Consider the following 19,183-nt stretch of genomic DNA (forward strand, 5'->3'; position numbering starts at 1 on the left):
ACTTTTCTCCAGTCTTTGGTGCTTCCCCATTCATGAGACTAATGTTTATTCAGAACAATAAATATAAGGTCTATGACACTTTTAAAGTAATGTTCAGATGTGTCTGTGTAACCATGGATGAGTGGTGTTAGTAGTTTTATGCTTTAGTAAACATATTTGACTCTCTGAGTGCTCCAGGGACAGTAGTGAAGTGTGGCAGATGCCAGGGAAGCTGTAACGATTTGCAATTTTGGATGAACTTGTGGTATTAAGAGAATGTAATGACAAGGTAGCTGGATCAGCTTTCATCAGCTCCCATTGTCTGCTTCTTGCACGGTATTAATGATTCATTTAGCATTGATCTGTCTGCATTCGGAGTACAAATTTGTGCCTATGATCTAAAAGATTGGTTAATTCTTATATCTTCACATGGAGTAAATCTTACTAATGCTCACAGCTGTCTCTATGTAGTTAATGACCCTGAATAAATTCTATTATAATTCCTGGATGGTGCAAAGGTTTCTTCCAGGGTGGAGCTGAAACCCTCCCCGCTACCAGTCATCTGTCCAGATATAAACTAGGAATCTAACCTAGGAATCAGAGGCCAAGCTCCTTCCAGACACTTCACAGGTGAACTTAACGCATTCAGTCTCTCCAAAATGGGCTTAGCCTTTGCCCCAGTCATACACAAACCCTATGCACTATTTTGACTTTACCCACACAAGTAGCTCCATTGAAGTCAACATTGCTCATCATGTATGTAAAAGTTTACCCTGATTTTCAACATCTGCAGGTCTAAGACCTGTGTTTTCAGTTTGGGCTAAGTGAGAAAATAATTTATTTCTCTCAGTGTGCAATGTTTTTGTAAGCTTTGTTCTTCTGACTTGCTAAAGGAAAAAAAGAGTATTTTTACTTAAAGTAAGTATTTCATCTGGTCTGTGCATTGAAATGCCAAACACAGTGGGCTGGGAGAAGTTAATTTCTACTTATTTTCTTTGTTGCGGGCGAACAGGGATGTTTTTGCAGGGGGGCTACTTAATGCACTTTAAAGTTACAAGTAAAAGGATTGTTTCTTTATTTGAAATTGTAGATACTTAACAATCAGGAAGAATAAAGTAAGGAAATGACTATGGCTTTTGGGAAACAGGTTTCTAACCAGTAAGCACAAAACTGGTACTGATAGAATGGAAGAAAAATCTGTATTTAATCAATTTGATCAAATTTAACCTTTACAAAATTGAGCTTTGCCTGCATAAGTCATGCATGCACCTGCTGTGCAAAAGGAGGAAATCTTCTGTATCTAGGAGACTACAGCCAGCTAATCAACTTTAACAGTATATTATTTTCCTGTTTTAAAAAATTTTTCCTATCTAAATCCTAGGGACTGACTAACAAGAACACAGGGTACCTGTGGTGCCTTTTGATTTACAAGCTTCTAGGTTCAGTCCATGACTCAAATTTATCTTGTTCATAACTGCATGAGCAATGTGAAATTTAGAACAGCTATCACAAAAGTGAAAAAGAAGTAGTAGCTGAAATGTTCACATTAGTGATAGGATTAAAAGAAAATAAATAGAAAAACGAAGGAGAGAAAAAAAATGTTTCCTTTTGTGTTATGAAAGAATAGACCTCCTTAAAATGTCTTTCAGGCCACTTCTAGATATCAAATTCGTAGTGTCTAGCACCTGACTACACTGGGGTCTGCTAAAGTTAGTGGTACCATCTATAGAGCAAGAAGTTTCTCAGTGTGATCAAGAATTGTAGAAACTCTCTGGCAGTAATTTTGAGATGTTTCCCCTTCTGGAGTCCCTATCATAGGTACTTCTGTAGAAGATAGATGCCTGTGCTTTCCATCTGAGTTGGAGAGTCTTAAAGTCTTAGTTTATAACAAGCATGATCAGTGTCAGCATTTCTTTAATAGTTATTGAACACATGTAGTTGTATAGTACACAAAATTCTGACTTAAGTCTATAGTATCCTCTTAATGCTCCCAGAAAGATAGATGAAAAGCTCAGGGTAGACAGAGCTAATCTCCATTTTTAATGGCACACTATAGCTAAGCGTTGTGTTTTGTTTTTTTCTGAATACTTCAAGTGAAAATGTATTACATTTAATTAAACCGACAACAACATAGATAGAGACAATTAAATTTTCCTCAACATTTTAAAGCATGGAGAAGACTTTTTGGCAGCCCCAAGTTACTCGGATAACTTGGCTCACACAAATAACCACAGGTTATGAGTCGGAAAACAACATTGCAAAGTGTGGCCAAGTTTGTCTTACCATTGGATTAAACAAAGAGGAGAAAGTTACTTATGAAATATACTACGTGTATCTCATTGGAGAATTCCCTTTCACTGGTCAGGCTGGTTTTACTGGCTATGTAGCCAGATTTTGTTCCCTTTGTTCATCTTGGAACAGTCCACAAGAAATTAAATGAATGCTGTTTCATTTAGTCTTTCCTAATTCACCTGAGTATCAATACTTTTCATGTAACTTTCAGGTCCTCCACTCACTCAGGATTATATCCTGTACTGCTAAGCAAAAAGATAGATAAATTCTTCCTTCTGATTTAATGGTCTGATGTGAGTAAATGCTGCATTGCCATTTAAAATTGGAACTCTGGTTTATCACTTCTTCAGCTAAACTTACTCTTAAGTTCCCTGCTGCAGTTATTACTCCCCTACTTTGAAGATTCCAAATTATTCAGAAAACAGAACAGAAAATAAAGGAGGAGAAAAAAAAGAAGAGTAGGACAGATCTTTGTTTGACTCGGATGAATTTGTCACCCTTTTAATGAAAGCCAGAACCCAAAGACTTTGAAATCTGAACACACTGCGAACTTTTTCTCCTGTGCTTTTCATGTTACTATGACTGCAAAGGATACTTTAAATAATAGAACTCCTCTGATATTGCAGAAACAACTGACAACAGTAGCTTATACAAAATCTATTCTCACATGTTTTCAAAGAAAATACTCTGATCCAAATACACATTCAAACTTGGAGGAGTTATTCAGAATGAAAGAATACTTCTTGGTTCATCTCATGGGGAATCACTAGTCAGTTAAAGCCAGCATGAGTCATTAGAGGCTCAATATTAAAGCAAAATGGAATTAACTTGAGACAGCATTTTCTTCTTCTTCTTCTTCTTGGGGACTTTTTTGTTGAAAAAATTGAGGAAAAAAAAAAGAAAAAAGAAGAAAGGCTTCTGAAATCTTTGGAGTTTAGTTATGAAGGCTTACTGGCCAGTATCAGAATTAAAGAGCCACAGTTTTGGTGTTTGCTTTTGGATAAGGAAGTGCTTCTTCCCCTTCCACCTGTCCCTCAGCTCATTTACTGTGAAAAGAAATAACTGAGACTTGAGTTTTGAAGGGATTTCTCTTGCTTTCTTTTGTTTGCTTGTTTGCCTTGGCAAACCAGGCACAATGCTGCTTTTCACAAGCAGAAGTAAATTTAAATCCACTGACTGTCATAAATAAATCAAACAAAACAAGAAACATCCTCTGGGCCCGTTGAAACCTCCTGTAACCAATTTCCTTAATGTCAATATAGCTATATCATTAAAATATTGAATATCATTAATATTCTTGGAATAAGGTATTGGGAGTTGTGAGTAAGCAATAAAGAAATAAAATGCTGATAGTTCAACCTAATTACCATTGAAACCAGAAAGTGAAGGAACTCTTTACTGACTATGTCGAAAAATGGGACTGCCATATCTTAAGTTGGTATTTGAAAGGAGAAAAAGTGAAGACTCACTCAATGGAGAAAGCAATAAAGCTCTTATTTTTACTTCATTGGGAAACTGTAGTAGAGATAAATGAAGAAATGTCTAATAGGGCATCTCTACTGCCACTTGCATGATTTTTTTTTCAGTCCTCATTTTCTTACATAGACAAATTATTAATAGTAACATTAAATCAAAGGAAATTAGTAATGATTAAATTTAGTTACGGTTAGGAGCCAGGGAGTATGTGGTACAGCAGCATGTGATCATTGTGAGACGGCATACAAACCGACGTGGAAAAATTCTGAAATCTTAGCTTAGTTTAATTATATAAATGTTTGCTTTGAATCATTCAGAGGTCATATAAGGAGTATTTCTGTGGTCTATATTACCATCATCAGGAATGGTAGCAATAGCATGGTAAAATGCACAAGATTTCTTTGACTAGATCTTTAGACAACCCACTGGTATTGTAGAGGTGATAGAATGCTAAGCAGGCAAAACAATTTAAAGCACCAGCTAATGTCTGCCTGCATACAACATCTGTATACATTTTAGATGTCATTTTGGGGACATAACAATTTGTGGAACAAGCAGATCAAGGCATCTGCAGCAGCATTTTTTGAAAAGACAATTCACTTGAAGAAGTTGACAGTGTTTTACACTGTCATTTTTAATTATCTTCTAGCAGTGTCAGTCTGCGCCTCAGTTTTGAAAATATTATTTATTAATTTAGTATAATTAGTACACATAGGAAAGTGAGGAAGCCTACTTTGAAAATTAAAATTAACATCTTTTTGGATTATATTTTTAAAAGTTTTTTTTTTTCTGAGCATAGATACTTTTTTCTTGTTTTCTCTCTGCCTGCACTGATGTGATGAAGTAAAAAGCTCATTTCTTTCCAAATGAATATATAATGATGCTAGTACTAAAACAGTTAACTGGATAGCTGATATTTACAAAAATCTTAGAATGTAATGACTTCAACTTCTTTGTTGAATATTCATTAAATATCCTTTTCTCATAGGGCTTATAAATCTTCTGAAATGCAATACGTATACACTTTAAATTTTGACAGAAAATACTCATATTTCTAAGATAGAGGGTTTTTTCTTCTTTAAGCACTCTCTCAAATCATATATAATCAGGAACACTGGCAACACTGCTGCTCAGAGAAGGACAGAGTGAACATCAAGAAATCCAAATGAATTCAATCCCATTAAATGTAATGGTGTGGTAAATCTCACTATACCATCTGCTGCAGAGCACTGATACACTATTGGAATTCCACATCTTATTTACATACCAGATAAGAATGTGTTAGTAGATTTATATGGTGAATGAATACCCAGAGACAAAACTAAGTTTCTAGCCTATTCACATCTGGGGAGCATCTACATCTGCAGAGCATTATACAAAAACTACTGTAAGTTAGCCTTTCTGTGAGAGACCCTGCCACTTCATTCCAACATTACCCATTAAACAAATGAGAGAAGAAAAAAAGAAAAGGGAGAAAAGTTCCTGGAAACACTGGTGGGACCTGAGTTATTTTATCAAAAGAAAACATCCCTTTCCCTAAATTAGTACGTATTTCTAAAGGAATTAGCATCAAACTTCGAAGCAGATAGGTTGTATCATATTTAAAACATCTGTGCTGTGAGTTCAGAAATCACCCTGTAGCAAAGCATTAAGGAAAATATGCTACAGATTTATTTTTGCCCTCTCTTTGACATTTAGATTGACACTAGTCATATAACTGGATGCATAACTTTCATTTATTTAATGCTGAAGCTTCAGCCCAGTTTTCCAGCTGATTATAACACAAGTGTATTTTGCACAGCTGAAAGTACATGAACTATAGAGGAACAAAACACATTGCACAGTAACCTCCACCTGATATGCTCCTCTTTGTCATTATATTTAATAAATGGTGGGCTTACTTGGAAATGGCATGTTCTTTGTGCACATTGGTTATAAAACCCATCACTTGTCAATTCAGTTAAACATTAAAGTTCTAATACATCAAAAGTGCATAGGGGAGCTGACCTGGGCTAAGAAAGCATTTTATGCAGGAATATTAATAGAGTTCTTCTGCAGCAGCCTCATGTACTCCAGACTGGAAACCTCTGAACCAAAGCCAATTGACAGTAACATATTTGGAAAGGAAGATGCTTTTAAATTACCTCCTTTCCATTTAATCAGACAAGCAGCCTCTGAATCCCAAGCCGTAGGTGAATGTTTAAGAGAACATCCTTTATATAGTTAGCTGAACCATGCCCAAGAGCGCCTACTGACAGCTTTCCTATTACCAGAAGGACAATGAATCATATGAACTTTGCTGACACACATGCTATAATAATTGTTACATTTTCTTTTAGGCTATATCCTTGGGCTCACTTTTGGCCTCACCTTAAAGGTGACAGCTTGTAAGCTAGCTATCCTAGCCTGTCACTAAATCATCAATAACAGTTCATAAAATATCCTGTAATAATTCAGTAGTGCATTGGTACTGATCCTAATGGAATCGGACATCAGCAGTGACGCTATTTGCTCCATGGATTCTGGATTCTTCTGTTGAACATTTGTTAAAACAGTTGTTCATCTACAGTGTATATGCTCCTGCCAAGCTTCATGGAAATATTTCTATTAATTACTTTGTAACATCAATTTTTAGTATAGGTTCATCTTTTCTGTTTGGAACTCAGTCTGGTGCCATATAGGCATCTCTGTTTCATATAGGAAACAGAATTATGCACGTTAAAACAGACACATTCGCATTCCCCTCAGGTTAATGGCCTGTTTTACAACAGCTTTCCAAGCAGGAAAGCTTAAACAAGAAAAAGTTATGTACTCTTCAATACCAAACCCTATGAATTAAGTATTTTGTGTTCAAAAGCATACCCTAGACACTCCATATTCAGCTCCACTTGATTTTAATTCATTGAATGCTCCAGAGATTGTTTTTGGAAAGTGTTAGCACATTTTGGATGCTCCCACAATTCTAATATTAATAGTTATTATTAATGATATAGGTACTGTTACACTGGAACACTATCCACGCAAAAAAAAGTCTTGTTGAAACAATGTGATTGTCATGTTTTTCTTAATTTTTATAAATATTTGTCAGTAGAACTGGTGATAACTGCTTTATTAGAGGTGAGATTCACTGCCTGCGGTAGATGTTTGTTCTTCCACTGTGTTTATTTATCTTTCTTTACTATGCATGGCCCCTTTACTCCCTGATTCCCAGATTGTGACTTCCGCAGTGTTGATTGCAGAAATCACCACGTCCCACATGAGAGATGTCCCATCAGTGAAGCGGGCTGTCAAGGCTGGCTTGTCAAAGTGGAAGCATCTTTGCAATTACTTGAAACCTGTCTCATCAGAGTGGGAACATCTTTGCAATTACGTGCAGACTGTGGCTGCAGGTCCACTGAGTGCCCCATGTGCGTGTTGCCTGGCTTGCCTGGGCTGCCTTGGTGGAAGTCAAGTTCCATGGGATGACAATGCTCTTAAGCTACGAATCACTGTCACCACAGCTAGCAAAGGGGAGATGGATGTTCATTTATCAATCAGATACAGTTGGCTGGGTTAAAGGCTTGGCGGAGTACTTATCCCCACAATTTTATGCACCTGATTTAACCAAGTTCTAATCCATTTAGCTGAGCTACTTGTGCAGTCAATAATGCCTCCAGAGCTAGAATAGCTTTTGGAAATTCTATGGTTGTCCTATATTGAAGACTTCCATGATTAGGCTTAAATGGCTGAATATAATTAACATGAAATCTGTTCTCCTTGGAACTGGAATTTAGTTCATAAAATATTTGCTGTTAAAGCAAGGGGTGTTGTCAGGAACTGGTTTTATGTTTATGAGACACAAGGCCTTCCATAGTTCTCACTGGGGCCATGTATTTCTGTCATCATGGGCGAAGTTTGCAAAGACCAGTTAGGCATTGTATTGTTTCCTAATTTATTTCTAAGACATGAGGGTCTGTCCTTTATCTTTTATTTCTTCTTTTCTCTTTTCTATTCTTTCACCTTTTCTTTTCTCCCACAAGAATGACAAACCATATCATGCAATATTATCATTTTTCTAAGTATTTTTTCCATCTACAAAATAGTATCTTAAATTAATACAGTTATCTTTTTGATAGAGGCTGTTCTGCACACTTCATCACAGGTTGATTTTTTCAATGTGTTATGATAATATTCAAATCTTCTCTATTTCCCATATTTTGTGACATTTCCATAGCATTCTGTTTATGTAACATGCGATTGCAATTCTTTCTCAAACAATAAATGCTTCCTTTGCAGAAGGAAAAATGGATTTTTAGCCGTTAGCTCCTCTAATGCAAACAGATGAAATAATCAGAGTACGTAACTTATGGTTCAAAGACAATCAAAATTGTTTTATTTGCAAATATGCAATATCCCAGAGGTCTGACTTTTTGGCAACTAACGCAGAATATTCTTAATCATGTGCTCTGATTTACTTTATGATCCTTTAGCCACTGGTAATTAGCATGAGGGTGAGCACATAATATTCTAAGAGACCCAATGCATCCACAGAAGTAGGCACTGTGCACTGAGTCTGTGAAGAACTTGCTACGAGGGAGGAAGAGAAACAGGCAGATGTACAAACAACTGTAACAAATTGTACTTATTCAGTTAACTATATTGTATGCTTCCTGTATCTTTCTTTTTTATCTTAATTTAGTTTACAGTTAATTGCATATTGTTTTTGTCAAATTAATTGTCACACTTAATTTTTGTCAAACTAATTGTCACTTAGCTGCCCATTATAAAGGAGGGCTTAACTGTTGGCTGACTTGTGGCAGGTAACTCAGAAGACAGTCAGCAATGAATTGTGTATTCTTTCCAAATGATGCAGAAGCTCAGTTGTTAGCAAGTCACATGCACAAGTCAGAGATGATAATGACAATATAATCCTTATGTTCACTTAACAAGGACTGGCCTCCCCAGTTCAGCTGATGATGATCTTGGGAATTGCAGCCCTTGGCCAGGTATAGAACTGAAGCAAACCTTTTTCTCTTTTCTTTAGTCCATTTAAGAAGGTAGAGTGGAACAGGAGAACCGCAACTGACCTTCCCAAGACTGCTTATTGCAACACAGAACCAACACATTGCCCTCTGTAGATGAAGATTATGACACTTCTTTAAAGAATACTAAAATACAGAACATATCCTTAATTGATTTTTTTTTTTTTTGGTATCTATGTGGTCAGAAAACAATGATGAGCAATTAAAACACTGACATTCTCAAATAAAAGTATTAGCAAACAAAAGCATAAAAAAGGTATTGGCTTTCCAAACATTTGTATTCTCTCACAACTCTGGAAAAATTTCAGAAAATGTTTTGATAGGACTGTGTGCAAAGTAATGAACCATAACTCAAACCTAGAGTGACCTAGAATACATTATGAGTTCAAGCTGCATTCATTCATACGCTTTATTTATCATTTTAATTCCTCTAAGGTCCTTCTCCATATGCAAACTTGTACTTTTTGCTTTAGGTCAGCTGCAGAATGGCCTGTTTTTATGCTCAATCCCACCCATCTGGAGTCATGGAAATAGCAGGGAAAATGCTATTTTCTGTCTTTGTGGTTGCACAAGCATATTGTTGTAGAATCGTGCTGCTTGCCGTCTCAGAAGGAAGAGTCTGGGTGGCCAAGTGTGGGCGGTGCAGGTGGCCATAGACTGTCACTGAAGCACAGCCTCAGGACGCAAAGCATTTAAAGCCCCATCACCTAGGTGTAGGGGGCTATTTTTAGAAGAAAAAAAAATAGTATAAATAAAACATATTTGTAAGACAGGGCAAGTTCTCTAAAGCCTTCCACAGATAACACAGTTGCTAAGCATGGTTAGGACAGCCTGCAAGTCAAGAGGCTGCCAGACCATGGAATAAGCAATAAAACTATCCTGCTCTGGAGTATTTTCAGCATGGAAAACTATTTTTTTAAATAGAGAACATAAGCTCTCCAAAGTATCTCCAAATAAAAACCACCTTCCCTCTTCTAAAAAACAGTGGCCCACTTCGGTTCCCTCTGTAGTCTCCACATCCCACTGAGGAGGAGAACTTTGTCTCCAATATGCTAGTGTAGAGTAATAAAAATGCGTTGCACCACATGGAATATCTTTCCCTAGTTATCACAGGGTACACTTTCAAATATTTTGCATGTCTATGAAGCAATGGCCCATTCTAGCTAGCCAAGAAGCACATAACTCTACCTTATTGATTGAGGGATGTAAGCATATTAACACTTACTCACACAAGTGTCCAGTGTTTTCCTATGGCACTTGACATTAACTGCTCTGGGAAAAAAATCCTGAGGTATTCCTAGTGAAAAGGCACAGAATAAATCTAATTTTTAATGGGAGCATAGATCTCTCCAAAGCCCTTTTTTTATCTCGTGGTCTTAACCATGCAGCGTGGAGCCCACTAAAGGGAGGCGCACTGAAACAATCCTGCAGAACAGTGCACATTTGCTCATTCCCGGGAAGTTCTGCTGTAAAACTGGACATTTGTATCAGGGTGGAATCTTTTCATTCTCGATTTTGGGGTGGGAAGACAGCAGAAAGAGAGGAGGGGGAATCCTTTAATTGTTAGCACAGGTTTTAAAATGACAAGCCTCAAAGGCAGAATACTGACTCTTTGATCTTAAAAAGCTTGTAAAAGGATGGTCTCACTTGTGTTTATTCAAATATTTGCAGGTAAACGCTGATAAACCAACTGAGTCAAAGCTGCAGATTTAGCATAAGTGATTTGCATATCAAGAGCCTCAAAATAAATACCAATTCAGAGACCTTAAATGTTGTCAGAAACTAATCATGGCTTGAAATTAACTTAGGGCTTGCCTACATATGGAAGTCTGTAATTCAAGAAGCTAAAGCATTCATAGGCAACCAAGAGTCTAACAGACATGCTTAACACCCACAAAATATGCCGTGTGGTAGCTACACCTATCAGCAATGTGTCTGCTGTTCATTAAGAGCAGCAGAGCAACCTTGCAGGATCCAGAAGAGCTGAGCTGACACATCTTTACCACTAGACATAATCCACTGGAGACTCTCCTTTGCAGGCGGTTTGATTTTAGTTAATATCTGAGTGAACTGCTTTCAGCAAGTGTTCTCGTTGTTTAATTTCACTTTGCTCTGCGGAATGTTTCTGGTGGAATTGTTGGTTCTTGAAATACTGGATTCTCCATTAGAGGAGTATTTAGGGGATCAAACGCAGAAAAGTGGCTAGAAAATCACTTCAATTCATGAAAAATATTGCTGACTGCTTCCTTTGCTCTGACCTGTTATCTCAGTGTTTGGAAAGTCTAGATAATTACAAAAGCATATGGTTACTTCAGTATTTCTGTTCTTTTCCTTCTACACAACTATACTTTGCCAATTTGGATTTTATACAGCAAGAAAGAACTGCACAACAAGGTCAAATTTTGAGTATTACAAAATACATTAATGACAGACTCCCCCATAAGGAACTTAAGAAGAGAGAAGTTCATCCTGTCAGGTAGTTGTTGATTACACACATCCTTTTTCAGGTGTTGCATATATGACCATTCTCTTTCAACTCATCTGAGGTGGGTGCCCAAAAATTGAGCTAGTGACACTATTTTTCAGGGAATTAAAGGATATTTAATCAATCAACATGACTACTTAGTAAATTATAGGAGGTGAGTATGAACTTCAGTTCCCTAGAACGTGGTCTCCATGAAAATGTAATGAGTGTCTATTGCAACCAGCTAAGGCTATTGGACTGAGGTTTTCATAGGAAATTAGTCATTGCAGATCAGAACAATAAATTAACTACCTTCTTAAAGACTTAAGAAGGTCTCAAGAAACATAGCTAGATTTCCTCTTTTTGGTTCTGATGTCGTAAGTAAGGGTTGTGGTTAATACAGTCAGGCTAAGAAATATTATTAAAAACTCTTTAAAATAGAAGGATTTTCAAGTGATAAGTAGACTTTTTGGTTCAATAATTTTGAATATTTTGAGGATTCCTGTATATTCTAATAATTCTCTTCATCAAAAGGAAAAACTACAATCCCTCAGTACCCTGGAAGGAAGTTCTGCTAAGACTGGGGAGACGAAGGAGTGCTAACAGAAGTACTCAGCACGTACCTAACTCCAGACCTGCAATCCGATGAAGGTACTAAATTCTGACATTCAGGAAAACTTCTCTGCTGGTGTTACCATAGTTCCCTAAGCTCAGCACCTGCAATCCAGCTGCTTTCCCACTGCGATGAGTCATTGACATTTCAACACTCTACTTTGTCCACTTTATTGACTCTGTAGCTTCCTGCCTTATTGCTTTATTCTCTGGTTATCCGCACACTTTTCTCAGTCCCGTTCTACCAATCTTTTATTAGTCAGATGTCCACAACTCATCTGACTTTGAAATTTTCATTTATGCTATAAATATCTTGCTAGTGCTTTTCTACCTCTCTTCCCACATTTCTTTTCTCTCTTACCCTACTCCTCCTAGCCACAGAACACTCTTAGCATACCTGGAGTTCACATCAAGGAATCTGATTTGGAAAACAAAATCATTCCATATCAACAAGCTTCTTGGTCATTAAAAACAATCCATCTAAGCCTGACTGTTGCTGTCTGTGCGTGGTTCTAATCTGCTCTTTACTTCCTGAGTTACCCAGGGGCTTTATTTTTACTATCCATGTTCTTAATTCTGATATTTAAGTATTAACACTATACTTTTTCAGGAAAAAAAATATGTACAGTTTTCATGTTCAGCAACTCTGTCCATTGTTGGCCGCTATATACAGAAAAGACCTGGAGAGTTGTTTTACCTTCAGTTGTGCTAAATATTTTTCTTTAAATTCAGTGTGATACTACTGTATTTCCTGTGGTATTCGAAAACACAAATTTGGAGTTCTCTCTTGTGCAAATCTAAAGCACTTTTCCACATGTTAGGTTAAAGCTGACTGAATATTTGTTGCTACTAGCCTCCCCACTTCTTTTTATACTATAGCAAGTTAGGAGTAAAAACGTAAATTGGAATTAGATTGATATATGATTTAAGTAATATGAGATTCTGTCTAGAAGTGTCTGCACAGCAGTTGAAAGTCTATTATGTTTAAAATGGACTTCATCTATATCACTGAGCGTGATTAGTTATAGTACAGTAGCTTCTTTAGTTTCCTGCTAATAAGGAAATGCCGGATTAATTCATGCCTCTAGAAGAATATGATCTTTTGGCAGATTCATTTTACTTAGGAGAGTAATTTTTATTTCATCTTTTTATTATTATTTTTTTTTCTCCTGATGCTTTAAGAATTAACACCTCAAGAAATTCTGCTCATGAGTCTTAATGACACTTCTTGGACTAAATACAAATGCGTGAAGAATTTGAACAGCCAATTTCTGGCTTTTCAGTCTCACTAAATTTAAGTGAATTTATAGTGTTCTGTACCTTAGAAGATTTAGTCCCATGTAGTAGCTCTTGCGGGATTTCAACAACAAATTCTTAGGCTTTTGATCCTGCCGGTACATGCTTATCTTAAATACATGGGTAATTTAAAAGACTTATCTGGGACTGCTCAAGGCCTTAAAGTTGATAGTATATTTGCAGGATCGTGGCCTTAACATGGGGAAAAAATAAATCTGTAAGGATTTCTTATTTCAGTTCTGGAATATTGTACTCCTAAGTCCTTGTGAGTGAAGATCAGACTATATCTCCAGGTTTATGGCATTGCTTCATGTTACAGTCACTGTCATAAAAAATAGATTTATATTGTTCCATTGTGTATGTGTTTTACACATTCTTTCCTAAAAATGAGTTCATGATAAGCCATTTTCTCTCTTTTTATTTTTTTTCCAAAAAAGTTTTTGTTATGCGACTTCCAAATTTTAATGCTTAATATGATCTTTGAAAAGCTATAAACTTTTAACTGACTTTAAACATCAAGTGAATAAATGGCTGGGAAGTCTGTGGTTTGATCCCAGGAAATCCTGATTAATAGCCTTTAGTTTTTGTTAGACCACCCTGAATACATTGTGAAAAACAGTTGACTCATTTTATGGCCATTTAGATTGTAATTCAATCTACTAAATTCATATTGAAAAAAAATTAAGAAACACCAAATAAAGATGCAAGAATTATATTTCTTCATATAAGCCCATATGCTGAACACATTTCTTTATCTATTTAATTCATTCTTATAAATATATAATTATGTATATTTTCTAACCACATACAATCTATTTTAATATAAATAGGACCTAATCCAAAGCCAGTGTAGTTAATTTTAAAGTAATTGTGTTCATAATATTCCTAAAGGTTTTCATTGATCAGGACTTGCACATTTAAAAGTGAAAGTCTTTTACATATTTGGTTTAGGAAGCATCCTATCAACATTTTAGGTAGGAAGTGGAATATGTAAAATAATTTTGAAAGATAATTTGCCAGATAATCTTTTATTATTATTATTATTATTATTATTTACTGTATGCCTGTGTGCCTTCTTAAGAAGGCCTCTTAAGAATTTGCTAAACACTCTTCTTTTTGTGGTATAAATTAAAGGAAAGATGTTTTATTTTATATTGGTCTAAATCTTGAGGTTGATACTCAAGGTGAAGGCACAGTGCTAAATATGCTCATTCTGATGACACATTGGGCAATCTGGGGTGCTGATCACCGTACAGAACTTTAATTCCATCACAGACAAAATTCCCAGGAACTTGAATGACTGTTCGTCCTGGTGTACGTCTGGGCAAAGCTGGGAAAATACGGCCCATAATATGAAATTACTATATAAAATATAAGATCTCACTCTACAGTGTATTTTGTCATCTGCACATGTTGTGTTCATGTGCACACAGAGAAAGAGAACAGATTTTTATCTCATTAAAAATGTTTTTTTTTGTAGGAGGTTATAGTATTAGCAAAAATAATAATCCTTCCAAAGATCAACCTTCTATGTTGCTACAGAAGTCTGATAAGTGAAAAAAATAATTGCATACTCTGCAAAATTTATCAAATCACAGTGGGAAAAAGTAAACTATATATATATATATAGAAAGAGCTCAGATTTTTAAGTAGAAATACATAGAACATATTTGTATTCTGTCTTTCCAATATGCTTGAATTTGCTTTTCCTTTTCATGAGAAAAAAAAACATTTTGTAAATAATAGAAAATAGAATTTATGTTCCTAAAATGTTTTTAACATAGGAAAGGGAAACATATTTTAACGTTAATGCTTATCACAGCATTTAAGGCATCACCATCCCCCCTCGAGCTTTTTACTCTTAAATAAAAAGGGAAAAATCCTATTGTTTTCCTAGCTTCACTTTGCTTGTAGTGATTGATGTAGAATTTTACTGCCATCCAATGGCAAGGACCTATTATAGCCTAAGTAAATGTCTAATGCTTTTTGACCAAATTGCAGTCTAGGGAATTTAACTTATGTAGTACACTTAGGACTTACATCAATACATCTCTGTTCGTTACACAGTAAGAAAGAAATATGGCTACAGTTTCAATTTATTCTGTGTTTCCTAACTCAATTTAATGCTGAATTACTAATATTGTAGTGCATAATTATCTAAACGAATAAATCAACCTAAGCTAGTCAGTAAAAAGAGCATTAGCATCTAATATTAAACTTTTGCATGTGCCTTGTCATGTTAGTTTAAAAGATTCCTTTTTTTTACTTTTTTTTTTTTTTTAACAATTAGCAGGGTTTTCCTAGCCAGAAAAATACTCTTTTCTGAAAAACTGTTTTCCATTTTAGTTATTGTGTTTGCAGACTTTATTTCTGTACACTAAAGATTCTCTTCATAACTGTCAAACATTTTATAGCTTTGCTACCTTTTGTCCTTTTACACACACATACATACACACATACACAAACATCTAAGACAGAAAAACAATTGCTGAAAAGTATGATCTGAAATATCTAGATTTTTGGTATAGTTTTATATTCTATATTTCTGCTGATTCAGACTCAACCAGTAGTCCAACCTGTAAGGTCCACAATTAGCTTTCCAAAGTGCAGCCTAGGATTAAGTTCATTTTTTCACATATTTATTTTAGAAATGAAACAATATAGAAATATCAAAAGAAATTACTTCAGGTGATGGGTGAGAACTTAAAATTAAGCCTCTGTTTTGTACTGCTAGCAAATAATTACACATTTGATTTATAACCTTTAGGGCATCTTGAGGTTGGGTTGATTGCAGTAATTTATGTGTTTGTGTCAATCTTTACACTATGAGGAACTACCTGGATTTGGTTAGAGGGTTCAGTTACCTTAGCAGATGGACTCAGAGGAAGACAAGGCCGGCCTTCTCCTGCCTAATTTCCACCTTTGAATCTGCAGAGTCTGGATCACTATTGGTAGAAAGAAAGGTGGAGGAACTTCATTCCAAATCATAAAGAGGATAACAACACCGAAGGTGAAAAAAAATAATCTGTATACTTAAAATAAATGTGATCTGTAAATTGTTTTGAGGAGAAATTCAGTGGTTGTGAAAGGAAAGGAAAAAACATATGGGAATCGGGGCAAGATGTAAATTTAGGTAAAAGAGAAAAATAGCACCAAAAAAAGAGAGTAGATTCTATTATTTCTCTCATTTCTTTTTAGCCAGATGACTTCTCATGTAATGTCACTTCATTAAAATTGTTCTCCTTTGCCGGTTGAAGTCAATGAATACCTTTTCAGTGACATAAAAGAGAACTGAAGCAAGACCCCATTTTTAAGAAAAAAATATATTTTCAGAATTTCACACTGCACTGATGGCTACATGTTGTTCCACAAGTATATTTCAATCAAATATCTGTCAAAACCTTTCTGTATTCTCACAAAGGTGAAGCTGTAATTATTGAATTTAAGCATCATAATTTTTAGGAAGACTTTGTCAGATGTTCTCTCAATCTCTTCTTATTTTAACTGTTTGTCTGAACTCATAGACCTTGGCTGTGGCCTTTGGTTATTAGCACAGTTGTACAAGAAGTACAATCTTAAATTAAACTACATCACCTGGAGCCTTTTAGATCAGATAAGTTACTGGAGATGAAGCCAGCAAGAGAATGCAGAACAAGGCCCAAAAAGAATCAGACACAGATATGCCTAAGACAAATTCCTTGCTTATACAAATAATTACGAATTTAAAGCTTTCCTACTATAACTAAAATGATGTAAATCAGCACCAACTCTTTGGTGTTATAATGAAGGGAAAAGAATACTCTTCTGCTTATAAATATAGGTATTAACATAGGCATGCTTAGGTTATTTGCCACTTTAGTGCTTTAATACTTTGAAGATGAGTATAATAGAAAAGTACATAGAAAATGAGGATCATGGGAAACATATACTGTGTATTCTTGTATTTATTCTACAGTTAATATCAGGGCTCCACAACAGTACCCTGAAATGGTACTGGAAAGCAAAGCTCACTTTGCTCTCATTATTGTTATATTCATTTGGAAAATGAGTGAAAAAAAAATACCCAATTCTTCAGTTGAAAATTAAAGTTTCATAAGATGTTAACATTCATAAATTTTATAGCTGTTTAAAAACAGCTGTGATTGTCACAATATGGCATACAGATTTTTTCCCAGAATTTAGATCTGGGATTAGATAGTACTAGTCTCAGAAGAATAATACAGGTGAGTCCAGGTCATGGGGAATATCTGTATTACAGAGTATCCATTTATTATTAGCTGTTAATCCATTTTCTAAAATGTTCCCACTGTATGGATCTCACTATTTTGCCACATAAAGTTGTGGAAACTTATCCAGTGAAATCAGTTTTATATTAATTTGTGCAAAAAGCTAGATTTTAATATTCCAAAACCTTTCATGGAGCAGAAGCTTTTTCATTTGCCTCAAAATTTTCTTGATTAGGGTCTATAAATGGTTGGGAAGTAAAATTTGGCTTGGCTATCCCTGGTGAGGTAGGCTTGCATGGTTGAGGGCTACACAGAGCTCCTGCCAGCACAAAGAGGTCTGATAAAATGGAGTCCATGGAAAATGGAGCATTTAGCTTCTGTAAAGGGTCACCATTGCCCCTGATCAGCTGTGTCCCCCACCCTGGCAAATATTCTCAGCACATTCATTCGTGACTGCTTTTGATCAAGAGCTGAGGAGGCCGTGTGTGGTGACACGAGGCAGCATACACGTCCCTATCGCTGGAAAGGGGGAGCACCCCAGACCATCAGCCTCACTTGAGGACAATTTCTTGTTTGTGGCAATCCATCCTTCCCCTCTCCCAGTAGGTTAATGCATATTCAAACCATGTATTAAAATGACGGGGACGCAAACATCCTCAGAATCGCTAACCTTAATTCCCAAATAAGCCACTCCCAGCCGATTGCCTTTGCCCCATCTAATTTTCTTTGTGTGTATTATAATGTTCAGTGTGCTCAATGGCAATCACTTCTGTGAAGCTGCATTTCATTTTCTCTGACCACCAAAACTGTGATCTGCTTTACTTGCCTGGAACAAGTATCATGCACAGATTTTAATTATTTAGTCATGATTTAGCATGCATGATATATGGGTATCATTATCAATGGCTGCAATATCTCTTTTCTTCTTTTGGCTATTTAACATGAGGAAGATGCTCTTTGTTATTAACATCTGTTCATCAGGGACACAGACCTTCTCAGCACTCCTAGCACCTTCTGTTTTTGTCAGGAGAAGGGAAAGTGATCAAGAGCCTCATCAATGCCTAATTTGGCACTGATGTGTTTTCCTTTTTCCTAGCATGGCTTAGATCTAAATTGTCCCTAAAATTATAGTAGGTTTTAAAATATTCCCCAATAACCAGATTTGACTAGGCATAGACCAAGGTGATATAGATACAAATGGAACATTATTTAAATGTTACGGTTGTGTGTGGGCTACAAGATGAAAAATAAGTTAATAAAAGACGTGGTAGAATTAGAAAATAAGATTAGTGAATTGCTTTAGCCGTGAAACCATCTTCTAGCTATGAAAAAACAGCTAATCTTATTTTTCCCCCACTAAGCTCATTCCAGTTTTTACACAGCCCAATGAAGGCCTCACAGCAGAAATGTCCCTTTATATTTACCTTCTTATTATAGCAGGCATTTTATTAAGCCTTTTAAGAAAGGATCTTTGGTTGGTAGTAAAACAAGGCTCTGTTTCTTTGCTGCTTATCTTTCACAGTGTTGCTGCAGGGGCACTGAGCCATTTGTAGAGAAATTTTTTTGGTCTGCCAAGCTGCAGTCCCATAGCTTTCCTGTCTGACTCGATCAGAAGGGGTAGCTATACTTTGAGGAAAGACCACGCTTAAACCTTTTTGCAGATTCCTCTTAAAGAAACGTAAACGAACAACAAAAAAGGGCTTTCTACAACAGCGCTCAATTCTGTGAGCGCGCTAATACCAACCAAACATAACGTTTGTGCTCCAGAGCAGGATCTTATTTCTTCCTTAAAAAGAAAAAAAGCATCAAAATCTGAT

General features: G+C 35.9%; 2 long non-coding RNA genes across 2 annotated transcripts in view; both read right to left on the bottom strand.

The window, feature by feature from the left end:
• LOC148594580 (uncharacterized) overlaps positions 1–11,222 on the bottom strand; it is a 248,198-nt gene extending 236,976 nt beyond the window's left edge. Inside the window, exon 1 of the long non-coding RNA XR_015913420.1 lies at positions 11,107–11,222. This is a non-coding gene — a long non-coding RNA (uncharacterized LOC148594580). The remainder of the gene's footprint in view (positions 1–11,106) is intronic.
• Positions 1–19,183, bottom strand: part of LOC148594579 (uncharacterized) — a 576,515-nt gene that overhangs the window by 247,493 nt on the left and 309,839 nt on the right. The window lies entirely within an intron of this gene.

Source organism: Tinamus guttatus, unplaced genomic scaffold, assembly GCF_059628265.1.
Source record: "Tinamus guttatus ecotype Peru unplaced genomic scaffold, ASM5962826v1 Tinamus_guttatus_pri_ptg000227l, whole genome shotgun sequence".
In the NCBI taxonomy this organism is placed as follows: domain Eukaryota; kingdom Metazoa; phylum Chordata; class Aves; order Tinamiformes; family Tinamidae; genus Tinamus; species Tinamus guttatus.